The 23025-nt window shown below is 47.3% G+C and overlaps 1 non-coding gene across 1 annotated transcript; it reads left to right on the forward strand.

Moving 5' to 3' along the window:
- Window positions 1-7623: 7623 nt before the first annotated feature.
- LOC127490474 (U1 spliceosomal RNA) lies at window positions 7624-7786 on the forward strand. Its single transcript, XR_007918421.1, has one exon. It is a non-coding gene; the product is annotated as a U1 spliceosomal RNA (small nuclear RNA).
- Window positions 7787-23025: the final 15239 nt, after the last annotated feature.

Below are 23025 nucleotides of genomic sequence, written 5' to 3' on the forward strand. Positions count from 1 at the left end.
AAGCTGTTCTTTATATTAATAAAAATAAATTTCTATTAAAAAATAAAGTGAACCCAATGCTGTTCTCATTTACTGTAAGTTCCTTAATCAGAAGCAATGTTACGTGAATAAACGCAACAAAGCTGGCTCGGAGTCCACAGGTGATGGTTTCATCGAAACACTGCAGGCAGGAAGGCGCACAACCGTGTGCAGAGTAAGCATCCCTCTGAGCAAGACCACGTGATGCCAGCAGTACAATGAAGCTAAACGTATACAGCTTAGGATTTTGTTAACAGGAAGATCTTCTTTTTTAAAATTTATTTTTATTTATTTGAAAGGTAGAAACAAAGACTGAGACAGAAAGAGAAAAAATATTCCACCCACCAGTTGACTCCTGAAATGCCCACATAAGGTGGCCAAAGCCAGGAGCCAGGAACTCAATCCGGGTATCCCAGGTGGACAGCAGGGATCCTGGCACTTGATCCGTCACCTGTTGCCTCCTGGAGTCTGCAGCAGCAGGAAGCTGGAATCACGCAGCGCTGGAACTCGGGCTCAGGCACTCCAACGTGGGCCGTGGGCATCCTAAGAGGAATCTTAGTCACGGCGCCAAATGCCTGCACTGGGAACTTTTCTTTTTAAATACAAAATGCAGAGTAAAAGAGAAAATTCCATTTCGGTCTCTTCTCTTGCTTTCCCACTTCCTCTGTCTGCACAATCCGGAAAGGCTCACAGACTTGGACTGTTAGTCTCTGGGCTTCTTTCTCTGCTTTTTCCTCTCCTCTCCTGTACAACCATCTGTGTGCCTCTGTGCTGAGAGCTTTGTTCTTTAAATGTGACTGGGCTCCCTTACACATAACATTTTAGAGCTTTGTATCCAAAGTATTCTTCTTCATTAACTCTTAATGTTGCTTTGACATACATGCTTCTCGCTCCTCTCAACAGTGCATCCATCCCTACACCTACATCCAGATCTCTGTCAATATCTACATCTGTATCCATATGTAAACAATAGATCAGCCATGAACCCACTACTACACTACCAAATGCTCCATCTGTATTTGTATATGTTTTATCTATTCCAACCTCCTGCATTGCTTTCTATGTGGACACTTCCTGCATTTTTTTTTAAAAGATGTAATTGTTTATTTGAAAGAACTACAGGGTTTAGGGGGGCATCTTCCATCCTCTGGTTCACTCTCCAGTTGGCTGCAACTGTCATGGCTGGGCCAGGCCAAAGCCACGAGCTGGGAGCTTCTTCAGGGTCTTCCACATGGGTAGCAGGGACCAAAGCACCTGAGCCATCCTCCACTGCTTCTCTCAAGCTACCAGCAGGGAGCTGGATCGGAAGTGGAGCATACAGGACACAAACCAGTGCCCTTATGGAATGCTGGTGTCGCACACTGCAGCTTTACCCACTACGCCACAATGCTGGCCCCTGAAGTTTAACAAATAATATTCTAATTGTTATATTTTAATAATTTTAAAAAGTTGAAAGTACTTTGACTCATGAGAAAGTATAAAAAACAACACAGAGAGACCTGCATTGTGGTGTAGCTGGTTAAACCACGACCTGCAGTGCCAGCGTCTCACAGAAGCATTGGTTCAAGTCCTGGCTGCTCCACTTCCAACACAGCTCCCTGCTAGTGCACCTGGGAAAGCAGTGGAGATGCTGTTTTCCAGGCACATGAAGAGATCATCACAAGAGAGTTACACAGGGGCCAGTGCTGGGGCTCAGCAGGTTGGGTCACTGCTTGTGATGCTAGAATCCTCTTGCAGCGCCAGTTTGTGTCCCCGCTGCTTGCTTCCACCCCAGCTTTCTGTTGGCACATCTCTCACGCCCATGTGTGAGACCTGGCTGGGGTTCCTGGCTCCAGGTTTTGGCCTGGTCCAGGCCTGATAATTGTGGCCATTCGGAGAGTGAACCAGGCAACAGAGGATCTCTCATGTGTCTCTGCCTCTGTCACTGTGACTCTGCCTTTCACATGGATTTAAAAAAAAAAAAAAAATTGAAAAAGCACTCGCAATGCGATAGAAATGGACTCATAAAGGATGTAACCCCTTGGAATTGGCATTTTTTCCCCAGAGAGCATAATGTCCTTGAGATGCACTCAAGTTGTTGCTTGTAGCAATCCTTCGCTCCTTTTGTGTGTGTGAATGTAAGGTGTAATTTCTGTGAGTAAACGCCTGGGACTGCCAAGCTGGGTAAGTAAGTGGCTGGGTAAGTAATAAGTGTATGTTTTCCTTGATCAGAGCAATTGGATCATTTGACATTCCCACTAGCCGCGTATGCTCCGCATCCTGATAACACGGGCACCTGTTCTTACTGGTATGATCCATCGCACCTGAGTTAGCCAGGCCACTAGGTGTGTGGTGATCATCGCATGACAGCTCACAGATCCCTCAGAAGATCACGGGAGTCTGCACAGTTCTTGGCCTGCAACTTGATGTTCATTTTTCTAAACAACAGTGGTATATCTCAGACATTTAAAAAATATATTTTTATTTGTTTGAAAGGTAGAGTGACAGGAGAGAGAGAGAGAGAGATCTTCCTGGTTCACTTCCCAAATGATCACAATGGCTGCAGTTGCAATTCCAGCTGGGTCTTGCACGTGGGTGGCAGGGGCACAAGCACTTGGGCCAACATCCACTGACTTCCCAGGTGCATTAGCAGAGAGCTGGATCTAAAGCAGAGTAGCTGGGACTCAAACTGGCACTCCAACGTAAGATGCTGGCATGGCCAAGCATCAGCTGAACGCACTGCATGGCACTGATGCCACACACTTTGTAAAAGTAGACAGTTAACGCTGCACTCAATATTAGAATATTTGCATCTCCTTTTGCAATCCACCACCCAACCTTCCACCACTAAGTACTTTCTATCTCTCTATATTTGTCCACTCTAGATATTTCTTTTTCTTTTTTAGGAAGAGGCATTTATTTATTTGAAAGGCAGAGAGAGAGAGAGAGAGAGAGAGAGAGTCTTCCATCTACTGATTCACTTCCCAAGTGCCTACAACAGCTAGGGCCAGGCTGTAGCCAGGAACTCAGAACTCCATCCAGGTTTCTCCTATAGGTGGCAAGAGCCCAAGTACTTGAACTATCTATCATTTGCTACCTTCCCAGATACATTAGCAACAAGGAAGTGGAGTGGCTGGGACTCCAGTATGAAGTTCAATCCACTGTGCCACAACACCTACTCCCTGGATATTTCTTATAATAGAATAATATGATGTGTGTGTGTGTATGTGTGTGTGTGTGTGATGGACTTGTTAGCATAAGGCCTCCGAGGTTCATTCATATTATATCATTTACATCATTCCTTTTTATGATCAAATAATACTCCACTGTAGGATGAACCACACCTTGTTCATTCATCATTGTGTTCATCCCACTATTACGAGTAGTGCTGCTATGAGTGAGCACCTGCACCCAGGTTTGTGTGTGTATGTGTTTCCAGGTCTCTTGAGCTTGCACCTAGAAGCAGAATTGCTGGAGCAGAGGATAACCCTATGCTTGACATTGGAGAAACTTCTAGATTATTTCCCAAAGGGGCTCCACCATTTTATGTTCACAGCACCAGTGTAGATGACCAAGTAGATTTCTATGATTTTTTTTAAAGTAGCTTCTCTTTTTCAAGAGACAAGAAGCATATTAAACATAGCTGTGAGTTCTAATTTCGTGTCTTCCACAAAAAATAAAAGGAAGTCACTTTGTGCTTATCAAGAAAATGGGAACAACCAACAGTACTGCCTGGAATTCTCTGACAGGTCAACAGGTCTGTGCTTGCCAAATACCATGAACGGAATTCTTTCACGGAAGCTCTTTGAACCTGAAACTGAGTAGCACTCAGTGACCAGGGGTCCGTGGTCTCAGGAAAGCCTTAATCATCCCTGGCCAGGGAGGCAGAACCGATACAGGAGTATGTGAGGTCTGCCCCAACCCTCAATTAAAGGGCAGTTTATGCAACATGCCTTCTTTTTGAATCGGAGCCAGGGTCGTTGTCGGGCTGAGGTAACATTAATTATTTTTCCGCTTGTCGGATCCCATGAAAAAGATGTGAAAATGGCCTGTTTGTGAAAGAGTGCAGGCAGAGGCTGTGAGCTGATTATGTCAAACCCAGTCAGGGCCTCCTGGGTGTGGGAGATTGTAATCAACAAAGCATGGCGGAGCCACCCCATCCAGCCTGACCCCCCAGCAGAGACAGGAAGCCGGCTTTAACCCTTCTTGGACTGAGTGCCATTGGCCATGTGCAGCAAAGAACGTTTGTTCTCATCAGTTCGCCAGGGTGTTCTTGGGGGACAGAGTGCCGAGGGAGGAGTCACCCTGGTCTTGGGGGCAAGGCATGCACACCCCTTAAAGGACAGCATCAGCTCTTGCCGTGAGTCAGGCAGCGCTACAGGTAGGTCCAGGTGCAAGGTTGCAAAGCTTGAAAGGTGCCAAAAAAAAAAAAAAAAAAAAAAAAAAAAAAAGCCTGAAAAGGGTTCCATTTCGAGTTCTAAGCAGGTGGGGCTTGTGGCCTGTGTTCCGGTTGAGAGCTGTCCCAAAGTGGCAATTGACCAGCACTCATTTTATGCAAGATTCAGATTCCTGGGCTGTCCTTATCAAAGCACTGGGTGGAGTCGCTGAAGATGCTCTGGGCAAACTAAGGCCGCATCTAACCTTGCTCTGCCCCTGCCCCTGGCAATTCTTTGATCCTTGATCATCAAACTCATAGAACCCAACTTTCTTTGTAACTAGTATTTGTTACATGCTGAAGTTACTTATGTATGACTATGAAAGATCAATATACTAGAAACTTAAAATATAGTACAGATATGCAGCGAGATGAAAGCTCATACCAGAATGAAAGCCAATTACACCCTGAGCATACGATTTAGTTTTTAGCTGACTTCTTTTTTCCTCTAAAGATTTATTATTTATTTATTTGAAAGGGAGAGTTACACACAGAGAGAGAGGGAGAGACAGAGACAGAAAGAGAGGTCTTCCATCCGTTGATTCACTCCCTAAATGGCTGCAACAGCTGCTGAAGCTAGGAGCCAGGAGCTTCCTCTGGGTCTCCATATGGGTGTAGGGGCCCAAGGACTTGGGCCATCTTCTATTGCTTTCCCAGGCACATTAGCAGGAAGCTAGATCAGAAGTGGAGCAGCTGGGACTCGAACTGGCGCCCACATGGGATGCTGGCACTGCAGGTGGTGGTTTTACCCACTGCGCCACAGCAGCGGCCTCAGCTGACTATTTTCTTTTTAATTGAAAGACATTCTTGATGAAAGCAAGATGTCAATAAACATGTGAGAGATGATTTCAAAGCTCACTAAACGGTATACTTTAAATATGTCCAGTATATTTTATGTCAATTAACCCTTAATAAGTCTGCTTTTAAAAGAAGATGTCAATGCCCATTCTGGCGGAAGCTCCTTGCCTTGTGGAACACTGACACCTCGGGCAGCATCACTCGGGATGATACAACAAAGTGATCAGGTGCTTGAGCCCGCGTGCACACTCCAGGCGACGCGATAAAGGTGTGAAACACTGGCAGCTTGCGAGTGTGTGCTCATGTGATTTTCCCAGATGCTGGTAAAGCTCTGGATACATAGAAAGTCAAATCTGCTCTTGATTCTTGATGTAGTCAGCATTCCTAGAAATTTCAGTGCAATGGAAGCCACGTATATGTGATTTGGGAGGAGGGTCTAAGCTCAGGCCATTGGTACCATTGGTAGCAGCTTTTTTTTTTTTTTTTTTTTTTTTTTTTTTTTTTTTTTTTTGACAGGCAAAGTTAGACAGTGAGAGAGTGACGGAGAGAAAGGTCTTCCTTTTGCCGTTGGTTCACCCCCTAAAATGGCCGCTGCGGCTGGCAAGCTGCCGGCGCACCGCCCCGATCCGATGGCAGGAGCCAGGTGCTTCTCCTGGTCTCCCATGGGGTGCAGGGCCCAAGGACTTGGGCCATCCTCCACTGCACTCCCTGGCCACAGCAGAGAGCTGGCCTGGAAGAGAGGCAACCGGGACAGAATCCGGCGCCCCAGCAGGGACTAGAACCTGGTGTGCCGGCGCCGCAGGCGGAGGATTAGCCTAGTGAGCCGTGGCGCCGGCCTGGTAGCAGCTTTTTCACATCCTATGTGAGTGTCCAGAGCGACACCGGGAAATCCTGCAAACTTCCAGGTGAGACCCATCCCCCACGTGGAAAGCTGGTGCATCCGTTGTCCCTACAAACTCCACAGCAGAGCGACCCCAATCACGGACAAGCAAACCTTGCCACGTGCGTTTCCACCATGCCTTACAGGGGTAGTGCCATCTAGTTTAACCCAAACTCCGCCTTAATAGATGGTTCTGGGAGGGCGGAGACACACCCTCAAGAGCATGCAGGAGTCCCAGGGGACACCAGGACGCAGGCGCTGGAGTCCTAATGCGGTCTTGTTAGCAGGGCAGAGTTTCCTAGGGACACTGCCACACTCAGCCCGCCCGTTTCTGTCTTCCAGCTGCTAAGTGCTGCTGACCACTGACCGCTAGCCCCCGGACAGCATTCGGGTCCTAAAGTCCTGAATTGGAAACTTTGACATTCTCTGGGCAAGACTTTGATCAAATCTGCCCAGGTGATTCTCACGTCTCCTGTCCACGTCAGGCACTTTGGGAACCATTCCCTAAAGTCAGTGCTGGGAAAATCTATGGGGATAAGGGGTCGGGGAGGGGAAGAGGGGAAGGAGAAGATGGGTCTGTGGTCAGATATATTCTGGAAATTCTGGATTAGCCAGGCTGCAACATTCTTGTTCAGACCTTTTAATAAGTGAACGTGTGTGTGGCTCTCTAAGACGGAATATGCCTTGATTCATTTTCCAAACGTATCGGATTGTGAACCTCTCCCATGGACTTTTTTTTTTTTTTTTTAAGATTTATTTATTTATGTGAAAGGCAGAGTTACAGAGAGGCAGAGGCAGTGGTAGAGAGAGGTCTTCCATCCACTGGTTCACTCCCTAAATGGCCACAACAGCTGGAGCTGGGCCTATCCGAAGCCAAGAGCTTCTTCTGGGTCACCCATGCGGGTGGAGGGGCCCAAGGACCTGGGCCATCTTCCACTGCTTCCTGCTTTCCCAGGCCATAGCAGAGAGCTAGATCAGAAGTCCTGAAGCAGCCAGGACTAGAGCCAATGCCCATATGGGATGCCAGCACTGCAGGCGGCAGCTTTACCTGCTGTGCCACAGCACTGGTCCCTCCCATGGACTTTGTTGGTTCAAAAATCAACATGTAAGTAGTTTGCTAAAAAGATGCAGATTAATCACTTCTATCAATTTCTAGCTACCTGGAAGGGAGAGAGGTGGGGCACTCAGAGTGTTTAGCATCCAGTTTTGTCTCTCTCCCCCAGCTCCCTGCTAATGTGTCCTGGGGAAGCAGCAGACAATGGCTCAAGTGCTTGGGTTCCTGCCACCCAGGTGAGAGACCTGGATGCGGCTCTTGGCTCCTGCCTTCAGCCTGGCCAGCCCTGGCTGTTGAGGGCATTTTGAGGGTGAACCAGTGGATGGAAAATCGCTCTCGCTCTCACTCTTGCTCTCAGTCTCTCTCTGACATTCTGCTTTTCAAAAAATAAATAAGTTTAAAAGGAAAGGAGAACAGATCCTGGTTAAAGTGGAAAGTTTATTATTTTTAAAGATTTTACTACTTAGCTGGCAGGGGAGACACCATGACCACGCAGGTGGTTTTCCCAGGGCGAGGCTCATCCATTGCACCCTGGCTGTGCTGACCCCTGCGGTTTCCCCAAATGTGGAAAACTTGACTGCATAATTTGTGGTACTAGGGGACTCGTTCACGCTTTCCCCTGTAAAAAAAAAAAAATGAAGACATATTTATTTTATTTGAAGGGCAGAATGATAGAGAGAGGGGGAGAGAAAGAGAAGAGAGAGAGAGAGATCCTATATTTACTATTTGCTTCCCAAATAATCTCAGGAGCCCAAAACTCAATCCAAGTCTCCTATGGGGTGGCAGAAAGGCCCAAGCATGGGGCCATCACCTGCTGCCTCCCAGGTGCGCTATAGGAAGCTAGATGCAAAGCAGAGGAGCTGGGACTCGAACCAAGCACTCTGATATGGGATGTGGGTGTCCCACGTAGTGGCTTAACCCACTGTGCCACGAAAGTGAGAGCTTTAGAAGGGCTTCAGGAGGTTTGTGCAATATTTAAAATAAAAGACAAAAGAGAGGCATTTTTGAGTCTTTCACTTTAATTTTCAAAGCCTCATGAGGCCAATTGCATGTTTTTGTTTGGGTTGGGTTGGGTTTTTTGAGCTAATTTTTTGGCCTGCCTTTTTTCCATTACTTAGACACAGAACCTGGCCCATAGTTGTTACTCTATAATGTTTGCTAAGCGAGTTATTTAATGTCATAAATAACCAGTAGCAGCCCATTTAAAGGTGGTGGCTGTTCTGAGAAGTGAAATGCGTCCTTGTATTTCCTAGGAGCGGACGGATCAGATAACTCAATCAAGTGCACTACAGAAAGAACCTCACAGCAAAACCTTTGCAACTCCACATATTCCACTAACTGTAATCAGAATGGGCAGTTTATGAAAAGCTAGAGGGGCTGGCATTGTGGCGCAGTGAGTTAAAATCCCGGCCTGCACTGCTGGCATCCCATACGGGTGCTGGTTCGAGCCCCGGCTGCTCCACTTCTGATCCCACTCCTTGCTAATGCATCTGAGAAAGCAGCAGAGGATGGCCCAAGTGCTTGGGCCCCTGCACCCATGTGGGAGACCCAGAAGAAGCTCCTGGCTCCTGGCTTCAGTTCGGCCCAGCTCCAGCTGTTGCAGACATTTGAGAAGTGAACCCACGGGTGGAAGACCTCTCTACCTCTCTCTGTAACTCTGTCTTTCAAATAAATAAAATAAATCTAAAAAAAATTTTTAAAAAAGCCAGAGAAGGAATTGATTAAGTGCTTTAATCAGAGCAGAGTTCAAAATACAGATCTCTCACTAAATAGCCATGAATTTGGATAAGTGACCAAGAAATAAGTACAAAGAAATCGAGATCCATGCCTAATTTTTTAGTATGCATTTTCCATGAGCCTTTTCGTGAACCCTCAAGGGGATGGATTTCTTTTTTATTTTATTTTTTATTTATTTTTAATTTTTTTGACAGGCAGAGTGGACAGTGAGAGAGAGAGACAGAGAGAAAGGTCTTCCTTTGCCGTTGGTTCACCCTCCAATGGCCACCACGGCCGGCGCGCTGCGGCCGGCGCACCACGCTGATCCGAAGGCAGGAGCCAGGTACTTCTCCTGGTCTCCCATGGGGTGCAGGGCCCAAGCACTTGGGCCATCCTCCACTGCACTCCCTGGCCACAGCAAAGAACTGGCCTGGAAGAGGGGTAACCGGGACAGGATCCGGCGCCCTGACGGGGACTAGAACCCGGTGTGCCGGCGCCGCAGGTGGAGGATTAGCCTAGTGAGCCGCGGTGCCGGCCTAGGGGGATGGATTTCAATTCTTTTTGTACCAAAACAATTTTATCTTTTAATTCAATTTTCCAAGAACTTTTTGAAGGACCCTCATGCATCTGCATCTATACCCACACCTATAGCTTCAAAGTGATACAGTGAGAGCCGTGTTCCCTCGAATTGTCCCACAGACTTCCATGCTCCTGGGCTTTCCGCTTTTCCCTACTCCTGTTACATCTTGCTATGCCCTCATCCACATGTGGATGGCTGTGTAGGTATCCAAGCTGTCCAAACTTGTCCCAAAAAAGAAATCGAAGTGATTGTCATATTCCAGTGAGAACATTCTTGAATGCAGGTGTCTATGTCTATGTTAATGCTTTATTCTGGAATAGTTGTCAAATACTGGAGCCAGGCACTGTGGCTCAGCAAGTTAAGCTGCTTCTTGGAACACCCACATCCCGTGTTGGAGTGTTGCGTCCCCATTGTTCTGCCTCCAATCCAGCTCCCTGCCAATGTGCTTGGGAAGCAGTAGGTGATGGCCGAAGTACTTGAGTCACCACCACCCTTGTGTGAGACTTGGATGGAGTTCTTGGCTTCTGGCTACAGCCTGGCCCAGCCCCTAACTAGTGTAACCATTTAGAGAGTGAACCAGCGAATGGAAGACCTTTCTCTTTCTCTTTCTCTTTCTCTTTCTCTTTCTCTTTCTCTTTCTCTTTCTCTTTCTCTTTCTCTTTCTCTTTCTCTCTCTCTCTTCCTCTTCCTCTTCCTCTTCCTCTTTTTTCTCTTTCTCTCCCCAGCCCTTTCCCCTTGCTATCACTTGGCCTTTCAAATAAAACAAAGAAGACAATCTTGAACAAATACAAAAGTACTAGATGTACTTATTTGGTTTAAAAGATGAATAAATGGTTAAATTATAAAATGCACTTTTATTTCTTTCCTCTGCCTGCAAACATTTCCTCATTGTTCATATAACTTAGTTGAGCCCGTGACAGGTAGGAGTAATATTATTGTCCGGTTTCCATTATCACTAGTTGCAGGCTCCCAGAACCTGCTAATCCTTCCTGACTGGTAGGGTAAGCCGTATGATAAAGACACTGATGTCCAGGACTTAGGTAGGTTGAGGTGTCTCCACTAGAAAAGTGAATGTGCAGTATAACAGAGCTGGCGCCCCTGGGGACACAGCAGAGTAGATTGCTCATGCTTGAGAGAGGCTGGGTAGTTCACTGTCTAAAACATCACAGCGACCAAGCTGACCAAGTCAAACTTTAATCAACGCACTGCCCTTCCCTGGGTGAGGTTCAGTACAAGGCCTTCTTCCAGCTTTTGATCAGTTCTACAGATACACCTTATGAAACTCAGTCTACAAGTGAAGTCCATGCCTAGTGCCTGGTCTGTATAAATGGTATTGATTGTCAAGGTTTGGTTGTTGTTGGTTGTTTGCTTGAATATTTGCTCATTTGAAAGACAGGGTGACAGACAGAGAGGGAGAGACAAATTTTCCACCTGTTGGTTCACTCTCCAAAAGCCCACCACAGCAAGGGCTGGGTCAGGCCAAAGCCAGGAGCCAGGAACTCCATCCAAATTTCCACGTGAGTGGCAGAGACCCAAGTACTTGAACTGTTACCTGTTGCCACTGGGGATGCATTAGCAGGAAACTGGATCAGAAGCAGAGCAGCCTGGCGGCACCGCGGCTCACTAGGCTAATCCTCCGCCTTGCGGCGCCGGCACACCGGGTTCTAGTCCCAGTAGGGGCGCCGGATTCTGTCCCGGTTGCCCCTCTTCCAGGCCAGCTCTCTGCTGTGGCCAGGGAGTACAGTGGAGGATGGCCCAAGTGCTTGGGCCCTGCACCCCATGGGAGACCAGGAAAAGCACCTGGCTCCTGGCTCCTGCCATCGGATCAGCGCGGTGCGCCGGCCACAGTGCGCCGGCCGCGGCGGCCATTGGAGGGTGAACCAACGGCAAAGGAAGACCTTTCTCTCTGTCACTCTCTCTCACCGTCCACTCTGCCTGTCAAAAAAAAAAAAAAAAAAAAAAAAAAAAAAAAAAAAAAAGAAGCAGAGCAGCCAGGACCTGGACAGAGGCACTCCGATCCGGAAGTGTGGATGTCCCGGGGGCAGCTGCACTACAACAGCGTCCCTAGACTGTCAGTTTTTAGGTGTTTCAGGAGTAGCCGTGTTCCCTCAAATACCCCTGCACACTTCCATCCTATGGGTTCTCCACTTTTCTCCAAGCATATTTTCTCTTAATATTCCTTATCCTAATGTGGATATAACAAAAACTCCATCAAATGTGTTGGGGGTGAGTTGACTTTCAAGTAAATGAAAATAAATAAATAAATATTAAAAGATGGTATTATATACTCTTCCTCTCCATTAATAACCCAGTTCCATCTTTCCCCTTAAAATCATTGAAATGCATGCATAGTATTTTCATAATATTCATTTTTCAAGACTTTTTGAAGACCCCATCGTATGCATGAATTTCAAAAAGATTTGCACCAAAATGCACATATCTTTTAATTTCTTTTTCCATAAACTTTTTACAGCTCCTGTACAAGTTTCAGACTGACACTCTTTGAATCTCTATATATTATCTTCGATGTTTTTCTTGCTTCTTCTTTCTAAATTAGAGAGAGACAGTGCTCCCATCCACTGGTTTCTTCCCAAATACCCCAAATGTCCCAGACTGGGCAGGGCCAACGCCATGAGCCAGGAACTTAATTCAGGTTTCCCTAGTGGAGAGGAGCACATCACTGGTGCCATCCCCACTGCCTCCTGGGAAGTGGAGGAAGCTGGAGTCTGGAGTCAAGGCAGGGAATTCAATCCAGGCACTCCAGTGTGGGATGCAGGCATGTCAACTGCCAGGCTGAATGTCTGCGCCTGATCTTCTTCTTCTTCTTCTTCTTCTTTTTTTTTTTTTTATTTTTTTGACAGGCAGAGTGGACAGTGAGAGAGAGAGACAGAGAGAAAGGTCTTCCTTTGCCGTTGGTTCACCCTCCAATGGCCGCTGCGGCTGGCGCACCACGCTGATCCGAAGGCAGGAGCCAGGTGCTTCTCTTGGTCTCCCATGCGGGTGCAGGGCCCAAGCACTTGGGCCATCCTCCACTGTACTCCCTGGCCACAGCAGAGAGCTGGCCTGGAAGAGGGGCAACCGGGACAGAATCTGGCACCCCGACCGGGACTAGAACCCGGTGTGCCGGCGCCGCAAGGCGGAGAATTAGCCTATTGAGCCTCGGCTCCGGCCATGTGCCTGATCTTCTTACAATGATTCCTTTTAGCCTTTTATTACTACGAAGTCAACAAACCTATTCTCTGTTTTTGTTGCTTTCATATGTCCCACCTGCTCTCCTTGACATACTGGCCGTAATTTAAGGAATTGTCATTTGAAAAACTTATCATTTGCAGTCACATTAGTAAGTGAAATGTTTTCTTAGTCTAGCACTCATTTTTTGATATTGTGGTTTATTTACATTTTTCGTGATATACATGGCACCAGGAGGAATATCTTTGTACCCTTCATTTTTGGTTATTTCCTTGGCACTGTATGTCCACATGAACTTATCTGACCACCTTTTGTAACATTTCAACTTCCCAGATGGATTTAGCCATTTCGCAGCTACTGAGTAATGTGACAGTGAACACAGAATGCTACTCTTTAAATGTTTGTAACTAATGTAATAGAGGGAGTCTAATGTCTTAAACCTTTCTGGGGTTGCATGTTTTTCTCTACTAGAAAACTTGTGAATTCTTCGATGATGTTGTAGATTATCTGCATTTCTTGGAGTATAAACTAGATTTGTTCACAGATTGAGTTACTCATCCACTTTCACCCACCCCTTGTGAATATTTAATAATAATCAGATATAGCCAGAAATGGAAATGATGATGACAACTCAGGCATACATAGAATTAATTGCTAAAATCCTAATCCTAAATAATTAGAAAAGGTGGGCACTGGCACGCTATCACAGGTTAAGCCTCCACTTGGGACGCCAGCATCCCGTATTAGAGCTCCAGGTAGAGTCCTGGCTCCTCTGCTTTCTGTCTGGCTCCCTGCCCACGTGCCTGGGAAAACAGAAGACGGCCCAAGCGCTTGGGTCCCTGACACCCATATGGGAAACTCAGATGGAGTTCCTGGGTCCTGGCTTCAGCCTGGCCCAGCCTGGGCTTTTGAGGCCATCTGGGGCGTGAACAAGCAGATTTGAGCTCTCTGCCTCTCTCTCTGTCACTCTGCTTTTAAAATAATAAATAAATAAATAAATCTTGTTGTTTAAAAATTAAAGGTAAAGAGCTATTGTTTGATACTCCCCCAAACAGAAGACGTCCACAATCCCCCCTAAATGGAAGGGCCCAGATGGGTAGACTTGAAAAACAGCAGGGTCAAGTCCACATGTGAGAATATGGACCACAGCCACAATCCCTCCCATCTTAGATGATAAAATCCAGGTGCTCCAGGGGTAAGGGAAGGAACATAAACACGCATTGGGCCAGATAATAACAAGATCCGCGGGGATGAGGGCTGAGAAGAACTGGCAAGTGATGCGTGTCTACGGTGCTCTTACTGAGGAAAACACTCTTTGGGCCAAACCAACCACATCTGTGGGCCAAGTCTGGCCACCGGCCACCAGGCTGTGCCCTCTGCTTAAGGCTTCTTTCAGAGTCGGTGTGCTCAAGTGCAGACAGGATCCTCGTCCCGGAAGGGAGAGCGAAGCAACAGGTGAGAACAAAAAGTGTGTGCGAAGGGAAATTTCCTTGTGGTTTTGATTTGCATTTTCCAAATGACTAACGAGGTTGAGCATTTTCTCATGTGCTCATTAGCCGTTCGTATGTTTTCTTTGGAGAAACGTCTGTTCAGATCTTTTAAAATTGGGTTGTTCTTTTATTGTTGAGCTGTGTTTATTCTTTATATATGCTGGATACTAGGCCATTATCAAATGAGTGACATGCAAATACTTTCTCTGCTTCCATGAGTTGTGTTTTCTAATGATGTCCTTTGAAACACAAAGGCTTTAGATTTTGATAAAGTCTATTTAATTTTTTCTTTTGTTGCTTGTGCTTTTGGTGTCATATCATTTAATAAATCATTGCCTACCCCAAGAGCACGAATATTTTAAAAGATTTATTTTTTATTTATTTGAAAGGCAGAGTTACAGAGAGAGACAGAGAGACAGAGAGCCTCTATCCGCTGGTTCACTCCCCAAATGGCCTCAACAGCCAGGGCTGGACCAGGCCAAAGCCAGCAGCCTTGAGCTTCATCTGGTCTCCCACATGAGTGCAGGGGCCTGGCATTTGGGTCATCTTCTACTGCTTTCCCAAGCACATTACCAGGGAGCTGGATCAGAAATGGAGCAGCCAGGACTAGAACCGGTGCTCATATGGGATGCTGGCATCGTTGCAAGCAGTGGCTTCACCCACTGCACCGCAGTGTTGGCCCCAACAGCATAATTTTTACATTGATAATTTTGTATGGCCTGTGAATGATATTAAGTACCCAAATGGCTATTGACAAAAAAAGTTTCCCCACCCCTGGCTTAAAAGATTTTTTTTTTAAAAAGGTTTACTTATTTATCAGAAAGAGTTACAGGGAAGGAGAAGCAGGGAGGAGGGGCATCCTCCATTCACTGGCCCACTCTCCAGATGGCTGAAATGGCCAGGGCTGGGCCAGGCCGAAGCCAGTAGCCAGGAGCTCTGACTGGGTCTCCCACAGAGGTGCAGGAGCCCAAGCACTTGAGCCATCTTTCATTGCTTTTCCCAGGCCATTAGCAGTGAGCTAGACAGAAAGTAGAGGAGCCAGGAGTCAACCTGGAGTTATTTTTTGTTTGTTTGTTTTTGTTTTTAAAGATTTATTTATTTACTTGAAAGTCAGAGTTACACAGAGAGAAGGAGAGGCAGAGAGAGAGAGAGAGAGGTCTTCCATCTGCTGGTTCACTCTCCAGATGGCTGCAATGGCCGGAGTTGTGCCGATCTGAAGTCAAGAGATAGGAGCTTCTTCCGGCTCCCCCACACAGGTGCAGGGTCCCAAGGACTTGGGCCATCTTCTACTGCTTTCCCAGAACATAGCAGAGAGCTGGATGGAAAGTGGAGCAACCGGGACTCGAACTGGCGCCCATATGGGATGCTGGCACTGTAGGCGGCAGCTTTACTTGCTACACCACAATGCTGGCCCCCACACCATGAATATTAACACCAATGCTTTCTTCTGGGAATTTTATATCTTTAGCTTTTACCCGTTAGGCTTTGATCCTTTTTCAGCTAATCTTTGTACACAGCTTGAGATAAAGGTCTAGATTCATTCATTCATTCATTTGGGGCCGGCACTGTGGTGCGGTGGATGAAGCCGCTGTTTGTGACACCGGCATCCCATGTTGGAGCATCAGCTTGAATCGCGGTTGCTCTGCTTCTGATCCAGCTCCCTGCAAATGCATCTGGGAAAGCAGCAGAGGATGGCCCAGGTACTTGGGCCTCTGCCACCCACAAGGGAGACCTGGATGGAGCTCCAGACTCCTGGCTTTTGCCTGGCTCAGCCCTGGCTATTGTGGCCATTTGGGGAGAGAAACATAGGATGGAAGACCTCTTTCTCTTTCTCTCCCTCCCTCCCTCTCTTTCTCTTTTGCTCTGCTTTTCAAATACAAATAAGTAAATCTTCAAAACAAATTCATTGATTCGCATGTGGGTATCTGATGTCCCAGCACCCTGAGTAGAAAAGCCTTTTCTTTCCCCCAGTGAGTGGTCTGGCACTGTGCCCTTGACTTTTAGACCTTTGTTCCTTGCATCACTGGGCACAGTTCTTTATTCCTGGTAAGAGGCAAACATCTTCACTGAATTAAAGCGGGATTCTGTATGATTGAGGCTTTTCCCACCAAAGGGCTGAAGCGTTTAGAAAGGACTTTCTTGGAGGAAAGCATCTTTGTAGGGATTTGGACCCACAGTTCTACAATAGATTCCTATGTACTCCTGAGATGCACCAGCGCTAACCAGAAATACCATCTTCATTCAATCCTCTTCCACCAAAACCAGCTTCTAAAGGCTGGGCTCATTTTTATACAGATGGATCGTCAAATCCTGAAACATATCAGGGTAGACTTCAAAAAGTTTGTGGACAGGGCAGGTGTTTGGTGTTGCAAGTAACAGGCTACTGGGGCTACCTTTGTCCTACGCTGGAGAGCCTGGATTTGAGTCCTGGCTGTGCTGCTGGCTCCAGCTTCTTGCTAAGACACACCCTGACGCAGAGGCGAGGGCTCAAGTGGCCGGGCTGCTGTTACGCAGGTGGAAGACCTGGACTGAGTTTCCAACTCCTGGCTTTGACCTGGCTCAGTCCCAGCCATTGTGAGTATTTTGGGCGTGATCCAGTAGATGGGCGCTCTGTCTCTCTCTGTCTTTCTTTGTCTTGTCGCCCACATAAATGAAATCAGATAAATAAAACAGTTCTTGGGAAAAATGGAATGAAAAAGGCTCATTGTGGTGCAAAAACAATTGAAATTCATGCATAGTTTTTTAACTAACACATATTTTCCATGAATTTTTGAAGACCTCTTGTAGCTAATGTGTGCCAAGTAGATGGAGTCAATTGATCTAAAGATACTGAGGACTCTGGGAAGCAAGCTGATGTCTTGCAGTGCAGGAGGCTTGCCACAGTCGCTTCCAAGGGGTCCCGGCAGCACATGCTGCCGCCACGGGGCCCTGGCACCCGGTGCCTACAGACCTTGGCCCTCTTTTCTGCTGAGCCCCCAGAGAGGATCTCACAAGCTTCCCCAACCCTGCTCTCCATGCAGGCCAGCCACTCAACCTAAATGAGAACAGAAGCGAAATTTGCTGGCTCAACCCACCCATGTGGAAGTTATACCTGGGAAGATTGGAGCCACTTCTGTGGTCGCCTCTGAGACGTAGCCCACCACCTGAACACAGACTGGTTTTTCATCTTAATCTTAAAAAAAAAAAAAAAAACTAGGCTAAATTATAAATTATAGTGTTTCATTTTCCATGTTCAAGCTAGTTTATGTTTCTCAAATTTGTTCGTGATATAACGTACAATATTATATAACACTTGGTTTGGTTTGTAGTATTTCGTGAGGGTTTTTTGCTTGTGTCTATGTTTCTTTTTTTTTTTTTTTTTTTAAAGGTATCCGCTTATCAGATCGTATAACATGGGGCCACAGGTAGATGGGCTTAGATTCCCTTTCTCTGAGGTTCTCTGGGCATTTTCACTCTCCAGGAATGCGGGCTCTTTTTCAACTTCAATCTGTTTGCTGTCGAAGAGAAGTGCTGTCGCTTAGGTCTTCCTACAAACTCCCTGGCCCCTCAGAGTGGCAGGGGGGCAGATCCTAGGGCTGAGCCAGCGCAGCGGTCCCCACTCACTGGTGACCAGGACGGTGCCACCCATGCCAGGAGCTGCAAAGGATGGTGTCACCATTCTCAGTCTTGCTGGGATCGCCATGGGCACCCTGCGGCCTCTGGGAAGGGGCTGTTGGGCAGGCATACTGCACTCTGCAGGCTGCCCCAAGCTTGCCCAGGGTGGCAGTGGTGGGAAGTGCCAGCCAGCTCAGAATGAGGGGGAACCCAGGTACCAATTAAGTGGGGATAAATAGCCATTACCCAGGAGGCCTGACAACTGCAGGAGACCGCAGCCTATTCACCAGCAACTGCTTATTTTCCCATTGATCCTCAGTGGGATAGGGCCTTGCCTTCTGCAGCTCCCCAAATAACAGGCTCGCAAAGCCCAGTGCTAAGAGGTGGCATCTGAGAAGAATCCGCTCGGGTCTTCCTGTCTGTTTCATCTTAAGGCCTGCCAGGAGAAGAGATAATTACGGGTCTGAGATTCTGTTCCATCGCAGACAATGGAGGGATCAACACGTGCCTCTCTGAAATCAGAGAAACGATTTTGAAAAGGTTTCGGCTCAGGAGGATCCCAGCATTTCCCACAGGTTTCAGTCGGATGAAAAAGGAGAGATTGAGAAGGAAGCAAGGAAAGAAGGCAAGGAGGAAGGAGAGGAAGCCTGAAATTCCTAAGACAGAAACAATGAACTTGGAGGGTGTTGAACGGGCTTTGCCTTCCCGTTTGTACCCCCCAACCCCCGGTCTCCCTGAAAAGTCTTTCCTCGGGTCTCTCACTCACCCTCAATGGCTTCCGGTCAGGACTTATCTATACAGAAGCAAGAAGGATCCCCCAGGAAGCTCCAGCCCCGTGCAGCGCTGTGTGAAGTCCAGTGTACCCGTGTCCTCCCTCACGGTCACTGTAGGGCAGCGGTCTGAGTTCTCTGGGGAGGCAGCGCAGTCTGTGGTCAATGGCACAAGGCTTAGGGTCAAACTTCCACATGGCCTCTACCTCCCAGGTTCACAACTAAGCCTAGCCCTAGCCCCAGCCCTAGCCCTAGCGCCAGCCCTAACCTAACCCTACAGTTCACAACTGTTGACCTTGAGCAGGCCACTTCACCTGGAGCTTGGACTCCCCTTGGCCTTATCTGGAAAATCGGGAGATCAATGCCTTTCTCTCAGGCTAGTTCCTCAGATCTCTTGCGATAACCCAATTTGAGAACGTTAGCTGGGATTTTCCCCACCCCAGAGAGGGGAATAACTCGTCCAAGGATGAGGACTGAGCATACAGGAGGAGCTGCAAACTCACAGGGCTTCTAGGGCCCGGCATTAACGGAGAAGAGTCACACAGACAGGATGTCACCTTTTCATCCACTGAAAAATGTCCCTAGCAATGTCATGTATTGATTTATGTTAAAGAGGTGTTCATTATTTGAAGGGCAGAGTTACAAGAGAGGGAGAGACTTTGATCTCCCATCTGCTGGTTTACTACCCAAATGGCCATAATAACCAGGACTGGTCAGGTTGAAGCCTGGAGCCTGGAACTCCATCCCAGTCTTCCGTGTGGGGGCACCTTCCTTTCCTTTCCAAACACGTTAGCGGGGAAGCTGGATTGGAGGTGAAACAGCAGGGACTCGAACGAGCGCCCTGTTATGGAATGCCGGCATTGCAAGCGGTGGCTTAACCTGCTGCACCACTAGCTACGCCGGAGTTGTGGCGCCTCCTGCAATGCCGGTATCCCATATGGGCTTGGTTCTTGTCCTGGCTGCTCCACTTCTGATCCAGCCCCCTGATAACAGCCTGGAAAGAGCAACAGAAGATGGTCCAAGTGCTTGGGCCCCTGCACCTAAGTGGGAGAACTGGAAGAAGCTCCAGGCTCCTGGCTTTGGCTTGACCCATCCCTGGCCATTGTAGCCATCTAGGGAGTGAACCAGCAAATGGAAGATATCTCTCTCTCTCTCTCTTTCTCTCTCACTGTAGTTCTGACTTTTGAATAAATATTTTTTTAAAAAATTATTTTTTAAAGATTTGTGTATTTATTTGAAAGGCAGAGTTACAGAGAGGCAGAGGCAGAAAGAGAGAGAGAGAGAGAGGTCTTCCATCCACTGGTTCATTCCCCAAATGGCTGCAACGGCTGCGATGGTCTGAAGTCAGCAACCCAGAGCCTCCTCTGGGTCTCCCACATGCGTGCAAGGGCCCAAGGACCTGGGCCATCTTCTACTGCTTTCCCAGGCCACAGCAGAGAGCTAGATGGGAAGTGGAGCAGCTGGGCGGGACTTGAACCAGCATCTAGCACTGGGATGCTGACACCGCAGAGGGTGGCTTTATCCACTACACCACAGCTCAAGCACCATGAATAAATCTTAAAAAAAATTGAAAATTGAGGATTTTTTTCCAAAATTGTCATTAACTTTTGCATTACTTTAAGTAGGTCTTGTTTTGTTTTTATAATGAGCGTATATTGCTTTTATAATCATTTTAATAATCCAATGAAGATTTGGAGCAACAAGAGAGAAGGATAAAAATGAAAAAAGGGAAAGTGAGATGAATAAAATCCAGTCTAAGCAAGACAAGGAAAGTCCCAACACACTTTGTTTTGGAGGTAGAACTGACACATGATAGTTGAATGTATACACAACACAATGCAGTGTGATGTTCTCAGGTGCGTTATGAAGCGCTTGCGACCATGAAGCTCAGTTACGTCCCCATGATTATTTTGTGTGTGTGGTGGGGCACCGTGGCTCTTCTGTGAAGGTCTTAAGAGTGGAAGGGCCAGGCAGGCTCTGCGGCTCACTAGGCTAATCCTCCGCCTGCGGCACCGGCACACCAGGTTCTAGTCCCGGTCGGGGTGTCGGATTCTGTCCGGGTTGCCCCTCTTCCAGTCCAGCTCTCTGCTGTGGCCCAGGAGTGCAGTGGAGGATGGCCCAAGTGCTTGGGCCCTGCACCCGCATGGGAGACCAGGAGAAGCACCTGCCTCCTGGCTTCAGATCAGTGCGGTGCGCTGGCCGCAGCGCGCCAGCCGCAGTGGCCATTGTGGGGTGAACCAACGGCAAAGGAAGACCTTTCTCTCTGTCTCTCTCTCTCACTGTCCACTCTGCCTGTCAAAAAGAAATAATAATAATAATAATAATAAAAAAAAAGAGTGGAAGGGCCAGTGGCAAGGGACCGGCCTTCAGCCCAATGGCTGCCTTGAGGCCCGTGGGCCGTAAGGAGCGTCTCTGGGGATGGTTCACACCGAAGCTGCAGCCCCAGGCCTGGAGAAGCTTTGCCCGGGCCCTGGCTGACACTCGCAGAACTCGTGCGTGGAGATCTGGGAGGTGGAGTCAGGCTACACGTGGAGTCAGGAGAGCCAGGGGCAACTCCTGGCCTCTGAACTTGCCTAGCTCCGCATTCTTGAGAAATTCCCTGGACTTTCTGAATCTTACTGTCTTTGTCCCCAGAATGAGGATAATCAGCAAATTCCTCGCAGGGTTATTGGGAGTATCAAAGGAAGGCATTTGCAGATGGCTAGATGTCAGAGGTCTGATCTTCCCCTCCCCTCTTCCGGGGCTGAGCCTCGGTTGTGTGCTATGTCCAAAGGACTTGGAGTCCTTCCTTTCTCCCCGACAGTGTGGTTTGGGGTCAGTCCAGCCTACCTGGATGTGCTCTGAACAGGTGGAACACGAGGCCTGTCACGTGGTGAGGGCTGCTCTCTGCTTCCAAAACGGCACCTTGAACATGGCGGCTCCTCCAGAGGGGGGAAGGCTATGTCCTCCTGCGTGGAAGTGGACAGAAAAGGGCCGAGCGCTCCACGACAAACCCTTACGAGAGGCAAAGGCCCACAACCTCCACGCCTCTCAGCTGAGCTGGGTGGAAGACGGAGTTCCCAATCTCCAGAGGAGTGGAGGGGACACATTAGAAGCACAGTAGCTGCACTAAACATTCACATGATCGTGGTTTTCTGGGCTTCCTGTTCTGTGTAGTTGGGCGAAGGGCCGTATTAAAAACATCTGCGCTTCCAGTCTAAGAACATAGCCTCCCTCTCAACTCACCTGACTCTGAAGATTCCTCTCAGCAATGCTGTGTTGATTTCAGTGCAGAAGTCTTTTACAACTTCTGCTAAATTTCAGCCCTCTTTTAGTTGATGTTTTCTGACACGACTGCAAATGGTACACATATAGGATGTCCACCTTGCCATTGTTTGTTGTTAACGTGTAGGAAGACAATCGATTTTCCTATGTTGACTTTGTGTCTTGCCCTTTGCTAAAGTCATTGGTAAAATCTAGTAGTTATTTCGGAGATTCCATAAGGTTTCTATGTACACAATCAAAGTTGATTGCGCATATTGGCAGTTTCAACTCTTGCTTCCCAAACCCTATGCCTTTGGGTTCTTTTTCGTAGCTCGGTTTTGAATAAAATTGATAAGAACATTTCTTCCACTTTTATTTTTCTGTAAGAGTTTTGTGTAGCACTAGCACTATTTCTCTCTTTAATATTTAGTAGAATTCACCAGTGATCTGAACCTGGAGCTTTTTTAGTGTTGTTTTGGTATGAGAGTGTTAGTTATAAATTCAACACATTTAAATGATATCAAGCTATTTTAGTTTTGCTAAGTTTGGTTTTTGCTAAGTTCGGTCCGTTTTCTCTAGATTGGTGAATACATTGGCAGGCAGTTGTGCATAAGATTCTCTTACTATTTGTTTATAGGTGTAGGATCTACAGTGAATGGAAAGCATGCTCCTGTGCTGGATGGGAACTGGCAGAAATCTCCAAGAATCCTTCTAATGGGAAATGCCGGGATTAATAAACTGGCATGGAATGAGAGAGTCTGGGTTTCCTCTGTATCCTTGCCTTCCACGTTTCTTAGTTCTTCAACGACAGATCAAAAACAGGAAGTATTCTCACCTGGAACATCCCTTTCCCCTCCTCTCATCCTCCTGCCCCTCTCTCCTTTTTAAGAGGATTTTCTACAATGTTTTGCTCTATGGTAAACAAACCTACAATGGCAATTTGAATTGGCAATGGTAGTTTGAATGCAGCTGCATCCTTTGCAAGAAAAACTTATTTCGGATTCCTTTATGACTTGGAATTTAAAATATCTCAGAGGTCTCACTTGAAGCCAATGTTTTGAAAACTCAACATCCCTTTAAAATAGTGAATGACGATTTTACCACAGTAGGTCCATGAAGCGTTGGTTTCCCCAGCCCCCTCCCTATAAACTTCCTGGAACCCAAACTTGCAAAAATCCAAAGGGACGCCCTGCCCCGGCTGAGGCCATGTGCCACAGCTCCTCCAACACAGCAAATGCAGCGGGGGGGTGGGGGTGGTTGTGAAACACTGACCCCAGAA

The sequence above is a fragment of the Oryctolagus cuniculus genome, chromosome 2, assembly GCF_051225735.1.
Source record: "Oryctolagus cuniculus isolate XC-2025 breed Fujian yellow rabbit chromosome 2, ASM5122573v1, whole genome shotgun sequence".
Lineage (NCBI taxonomy): Eukaryota > Metazoa > Chordata > Mammalia > Lagomorpha > Leporidae > Oryctolagus > Oryctolagus cuniculus.